At 42.9% G+C, this 6,894-nt stretch overlaps 1 pseudogene across 1 annotated transcript; it reads left to right on the top strand.

The window, feature by feature from the left end:
• The first annotated feature begins 5,247 nt into the window (after positions 1-5,247).
• On the top strand, positions 5,248-6,374 carry LOC306665931 (RNA-binding protein 3-like; annotated as a pseudogene). The gene has a single exon. The product of its transcript is annotated as an RNA-binding protein 3-like (transcript).
• Positions 6,375-6,894: the final 520 nt, after the last annotated feature.

The raw sequence follows: 6,894 nt of genomic DNA, 5'->3' as shown, positions 1-6,894 counted from the left end.
ACAATGAATCAAAATGCAGTCTGTAAAAATTTTTTTTAAAAATTTAAAACTAGGATACATTTTATGGAAAGAATGGCACTTTATAATTACATGGGACAAAAATCATAAATTCTGTGGGGAAATTGGGATGAACAGTCACTATACAAGGCCATTGCTCTACAGTCTGCTTTTCATCAGATTTAACTTGAAGGTTATTCTGTTCTTACCATTTATTTTCTCCTGACAGAAAAGAAGATAATGACCATGGTATAGGAAGAGCAGAGTGCCTGTTATTAGATTCCACTCATTCCCACAACTTTGCTGTGAAACTGCTCCGTAGGAAGTTCCCACATAGCTCTTGCACGCGGTGGTTTCTGGAGGTCCTCCGAATGCTTGCCAACTTCTGCATTTGACCAACAGAGGCTCTGGTACCAGCAATCATCAACAGCTCGAAAAATAGCTGAAAACACATCAATTTCTACTTTTCTCACATTCCTGATTTTAGTCTGATTAATTTCTAATTTCTACTGGGGTTGAACCTATAATCCCAAGTTCATGTGGACGGTTGCCAAGAGAAATCCTCCCCTTGCCTTATGATTTGTATCTCCTTAAAGTGTGAAAGTAAGGCTAGAAGCAAAGTTTCCTCTCCTGCCTGTTCCTTCTTCAACCCCATCAGTGGGGCACCTCCATGTGATCTCCTAGAGGAGGATCTATTGTTTGCACTGTGATCTGCAGAGAGCTATGTGCTGTGGTGTAAAGACCACAAATGGGATTAGAATGCAAGAACTCAGAAGACCTAGTGCAGAGCATGATGCTAATAGATGTTCAATAAACATGTTCTTACTGGCGATCAGACCGTCCCAGTCAACCTATGCAGAGAAGGGGAGGCCTCTGTGGTCTTCTCTACCAATGTGTCAGAGGAGTTCTTTGCCTGGATGTCCCACTAAAGCATAGAGCAGATGTTAGTACCCTTTGTAGCAAGTGACTGTTACAAATACTGGGGCTTCTATGGATTGTTGTTTAGTAAGGGATCCTTCCAACATTAAAAATGGTTCCCTGAATCCTTGAAGATCCGAATAGGAAAGACAAGATCATATTTCACACAGACATGAAGAGTAAAGCCTTTCCCTAACTCAGATCTTGGCAGAAATAAGGAAGTAACAGAAAACAGAAGAATGACTGAACTTTGGGGTTACAGAGCCCCAAATTTGAATTTCCACACTTACCAGGACTTAATTAGTCAAAGTCACTTAATGACCAAAGCCTCATTTGTCAACTGGGGTAATAATAACTACCTGCAAAGTCAGTATAACAATAAAATACTACAAAGGTTAGCATTACAAATGCAGAACCAACAGTAATTACTACCAACAGTAACCCCTAGCACACAATAGGCCCTCATAGGGAGGCTTCTGAAGAAACTAAAATATTTCTCCTCAGAATAAAGGGCTATTGAGTTAAAAACCATCAAAATGCAGGGTATTGGCATCAGCTCTGCTATTTTGTTGCTGCCATTATTCTCCCTCCTCAACTCCACTTTACAACCCAGATTGTTAGCCTGCAAACCTCCTTGCCAGCCATTGGTCTGTTATTAGCCCGTGAACTTCCTTGTCAGCCATTGGTACATTGTTATTAGCCCGCGAAATTCCACTACTTAAGAATGGCTCCACTGCCATTCTCTCTCTCTCTCCCTCGCTCTCCCTCTTGCGTGCGCCTCTCTCTCTTACTCTCACTCTTGTTCTCTCCTCTCTCTCTCTCTCTCTCTCTCTCTCTCTCTCTCTCTCTCTCTCTCTCTCTCACCTGCAGGCACTCTGCCTGTCCACTTAATAAAATCTCTTGCATTAGTTCCCACGTCCAGAGTGGTTTCTGGTTGCTTTCACAGTGGATCTCTGCCTTTTCTCTGTGTACCTGAAAGCAGAATAGGTTCACAAAGACATAAGATCTGTCTACCCTTCTGGCCCCCTTTCTACCTGAAGACAGGATATAACTTCTTTATAACACTTACTGTTTTTAGAGACAATAGCACTAAAATCTGTAAGCAGAATTTCTTCCTATAAAATTACTCATACATTGCTGGTGGGACTGCAAATTGGTGCAACCACTATGGAAAGCCATATGGAGATTCCTCAGAAAACTTGGAATAGAGCCACCATTTGATCCATTGAACCTACTCCTCAGTATACACACAAAGGACTTAAAATCAGCATGTTTTAGTCAGTTATTTTGCTGCTGTGACTGAAAGATCTAACCAGCACAGATATAGAGGAGGAAAGGTTTGAGGGCTCACAGTTTCAGAGGTCTTAGTTCATAGAAGGCTGCCTCCATTCCTCAGGGCTCAAGGGGAGGCAGAACTTCATCGTGAAAGAGTGTGACAGAGGGAAGCAGCTTGCATCATCAGGAAGCAGAGAGAGTCTCTACTCTCCAGATACAAAATATATACCCCAAAGCCACGCACTAATTCCAATCTCCTCCAGCCACACCCTACCACTTCAATTAATCCCAACAGGGATAATTTACTAATCGGGTTAAGACTTTAACAACCAATCATTTCTATTCTGATCCTTTCTGCATTGTCTCACATGTGAACTTTTGGGGAACACCTCACATCCAAACCATAACATAGCATAATACGGTCACTCAGCTACATCAATGTTTATAGCATCTCAATTCACAATAGCAAAGCTATGGAACCAACCCGGGTGACAGATGAATGGATACAGAAAATGTGGACTATATACACAATGGAATATTACTCAGTTATAATAAAGAATGAAATTATGGCATTTGCAGGTAAATGGATAGAACTGGACACTCTCATGAGAAGTGAAATTGGTCAATCCTAAAAAACCAAAGGTCAAACGTTCTCTCTGATATGCAGATGCTAACACACAATAAGGGGGCAGGGAAGGAAGAATAGAAGTTCACTGGATTTAACAAAGGGGAATGAGGGAAGGGAGAGGGGATAAGAATAAGAAAGACAGTAGCATGAATCAGACATTGCTTTCCTATGTTCACATATGAATACACGATCAGTGTAACTCCACATCATGTACAGGCACAAGAATGGGAAGTTATACTCCACATATGTATAATATGTCAAAATACATTCTACTGTCATATTTATCTAATAAAGTACAATTAAAAAATTTTAAAAATTACCTTCCTGTGGTTTCCCCAACTCTGAAGCCTGGAACTACTTTCCTTTTTCTTATCACTTCTCTTAAATGCATTGCTTTGTTGCAATGCTACTTGAGTCAGACTTCTAAGTCCTTGCCTTGAGTTGCTTTTTTCCTGCATGATCTGTACAGCATATGTTAATAAAGTTCCTTGTTTTTCTCTTATTAATCTGTCTTTTGTTGCAGGAATCTCTCCCAACTATGAACTTATGAGGGTTGCATAAATGATGGTTTCTCCCCTTACCTATTATAATGAAGGATTGTCTAAAAGAACAGTAACATTGAAGGTCAGTGGAGGAGGTAGCCCTTTACCAAAAAGGGACCAGACTAGGTGGATTACACCAGAAAGCTCCTTATGTCAGGGCAAGTATGCTTTAATTTATCAAATCAGTGCCTGGGCTTGGTCAGTTGCAAGTAATTGCCTGAAGTGTTGGTTGGGAAAGTGTCTACTACTAAGTCTGTGCTGGGTAGGGAAGCTTGCCATGATTGATTGATTAGTGACACCTGTTCTGCACACAGGATTAAGGATGAGGGAGACAGAGAAAGTATAAACCACATAATTACCTTTGTTCCTTTCCAACCAATGGCTGAGACATCCCTTAGTACAGGCAAGAATTTGGAAGTCTAGAACAGCACTTGGACTTCAGGTAGTTAGGGGAAATAAATAAAAGTTAGTGATGCAGAAAAGGCAGATGTAAGGGGAAAGGAGTAGAAGATAAGGGAAATCCTTGATAGTGTGATGGGCAGACGTCAATGATTTCCTAATTTTACCTATGAGCAGCCCAGAAAGGGTAGCCAGAAGGGCCTAGGAAATCACCTGGAAAAGTCAACAAATTCAGAATATTGACAAACCCCAAGTAAAACCACAAAGCCAGAGTTGAAGAGCAGGAAGAGAGGGAAGGCACAAAGGAACATAAGGAAAAATTAAAACAAATGCCCAACCTCATCTTTGGAAACATTAATTTAAATAGTAGTCATTTGTAAATGGCCCAAATGCAAAAAAGCAAGAAAGTCTTGATTGTCCCTGAATTTAATGTCCCTTCAAAAATCCAATGTCCTTGCTCTGATTTTGGCTGAGTGATTTCTCAATAAATCTATTCTGAGGTCTGTACTCTTAAAAAGAATCGAGTAAGAAAAAGAACAGCCTGGTTCTTCCTTAATCATAAAGTACAAAAGATGACCTCTTTAAGTGTCAGAGGACTAGACACAGCAAATGCCTGTTCCTGGCCCTGCCTTCCCCGCTACCCCAGCCACAACAGAAAGTGGCAGTATTTGAAGGAGAAATAGTAGATTCAGAGACCTGGGACAACAGCGTAATAAGAGAAACAAAATACCATGAAATCTTCCACCCTTCCTTAATAGTCAGGGAAGGGGAAGTCTCTCTTTACAGGGATAAGAAGGGAAGAGAGAGTCCCAGAAAACTCTGTTAGTATGGATGCTGGCAGTCCTGACTACTGGAAAGTTACAGTCCTCAAAATTTTGTAGCCCACTTACATGAGTATCCTAAATATGCACAGTATACTTAGTTTGGAAAAAAACAATCTCATATCATCTGCCATGAACAACCAGAGAGCTGTAGTCAGGAGCCATCTTGAGAAGGAAGCAATTGTCTGAGTTTGGATGGCTCTGAGGGGGCAGAAACCCCTGCACTGTTCCCTATCCAAGAACTCACTGCACGGGTTGGGGGTAGCTGCCTTGCAAACCCCACTTGGCCAGTTGAATGACTGCAACAAGCCCACTGAGTGCCCTGCACTTTAGGGGATGGGCACTGAGACATGCAGGGAGCAGGGGGTGCTGCCATCAAGAACCAGAGGTTGTGACCTGGAGGTTGTGACCAGGATTTGTGACCAAGATCTAACCAGCTACTTGTGAGTTCATGTCAGTGCCAGAACTAGACAGGGGCCCACATGGTTCCTATTGCCCTTCCTGCACGTACCATCCTCAAGCATCTGTTACTGATGGAGCAGAAGGGAACACTGCAACTCCACTGCATGTGCTGAGGAAGTCTTGCACAATTCCACAGACCTAGCCATCACCCCACCCCAAGTTGTGCAAGGCCAAAAGGGCTCTTAAAAGGAACTTGGGGCCTATTCTCCCTGCTCTTCAGAGCCTCCTGTCTCTCTACTTTTTGATTTCCAGGATTCAAATTCACTGCCATGTCTTCTGAAGAAGGGAAGCGCTTCGTGGGAGGGCTCAACTTCAATACTGATGAGCAGGCACTGGAAGACCACTTCAGCAGCTTTGGGCCTATTTCTGAGGTGGTTGTTGTCAAGGACTGGGAGACTCAACGATCCCGGGGTTTTGGCTTCATCACCTTCACCAACCCAGAACATGCCTCAGATGCCATAAGCCATGAATGGAGAGTCCCTGGATGGTCGGCAGATCCATGTGGACCATGCAGGCAAGTCTGCCCGGGGCACCAGAGGGGGCGCCTTTGGGGCCAATGGGCGTGGTCGCAGCTACTCTAGAGGTGGTGGGGACCAGGGCTATGGGAGTGGCCGGTATGACAGTCGACCTGGAGGATATGGATATGGATATGGAAGGTCCTGAGACTATAGTGGCAGAAGCCAGGGTGGCTATGACCACTACTCAGGAGGAAATTACCAAGACAATTATGACAATTGATTTGAGGCATGCACATTTAAATACACAAGAAATAACACTTCTGATCCAGGATCGTCCTTCCAAATCGCTGTATTTATAAAGATTTTTGGAGCTGCGCTGAAACATCTGTTTTAGTACATCAACTTCTATTTTTGAATTGAGCTCCCAAGGTAGCTTGTTAAAAGACCTATTAAAAAGCTCCATGTAAATTTTTTTCTCATTTAAAGACAAATTCTGGGACATTTGTTGAGCCCAGGTATTTTTCCTTTTACCAGGTTTTTAGTTTGTGCTCTCAGGATTATTGCTTCTGGCAAAAGAAAAGTTTGGCCAGACTTAATTTTTTTAAAGCTAAAGTTGGGGACATTTTTAAAACCTGTACACAATGTTTATCATGATTAGAGAGTAATTTCCAAATGTACCTGTAAGCAATCTGTGTCAATAACATGATACTTTTTCTTAAAATTCAAGATCACCACCCTGATTATACAGACAAGCTTCTTAAAAATGTCTGTGAATGTCATTTTTTTAATGCTGGAAGAAAAATATTCTGTTGTGTCTCTTGTAGTGTTTAGGATATCCTTCACAGAACTGATTAAAATATGAAACCTGTACACACACACACACACACACACACACAAAAGGAACTTTGCTCAGCTCTAGCTGTGGTTGCCCACAAGGGTGAGCACTGCCACCAAACTGGCAGAGAGGAACACCACAGTTTCTGCTGCCACCACCTACACAGTTCCTGATGCTGCGACATCTTTGAAAATTGTCAGATCATGCACTGCTGTCAGCATGAGCGTGAGCTCCACAGAGGGGGTGACACAGTTCCTGCCACCACCTCTCCCCATGTAGCATCTGGGCCTATATTACTGATGAGTTGGAAAAAAAGCACTTCAGGCTCCTCACCATGCTGGGGCTGCCAGTACCAGAGGCCCTTGTAGTAGAAGAGCTAGCATCAACAGTGCCCTCGGAAAGCCCCGATCTCCCACAGGGGCCACCACTTCCACACCCCACACCTACTGATGTCTACACCACTGCAGCCTGAACTCCAAACATGCCCCCACACTTTTGTGGCCCAAGAGACAGTGTTCAGTCTCTCCAATCTGCCAAAGAAAGCAGTGTACCCAAAGTC

This window comes from Sciurus vulgaris (assembly GCF_902686455.1).
Source record: "Sciurus vulgaris genome assembly, chromosome: 7".
NCBI classification, from domain to species: domain Eukaryota; kingdom Metazoa; phylum Chordata; class Mammalia; order Rodentia; family Sciuridae; genus Sciurus; species Sciurus vulgaris.
Note: the sequence above shows the minus strand (reverse complement) of the source record. Positions and strands in the feature narration are given on the sequence as shown.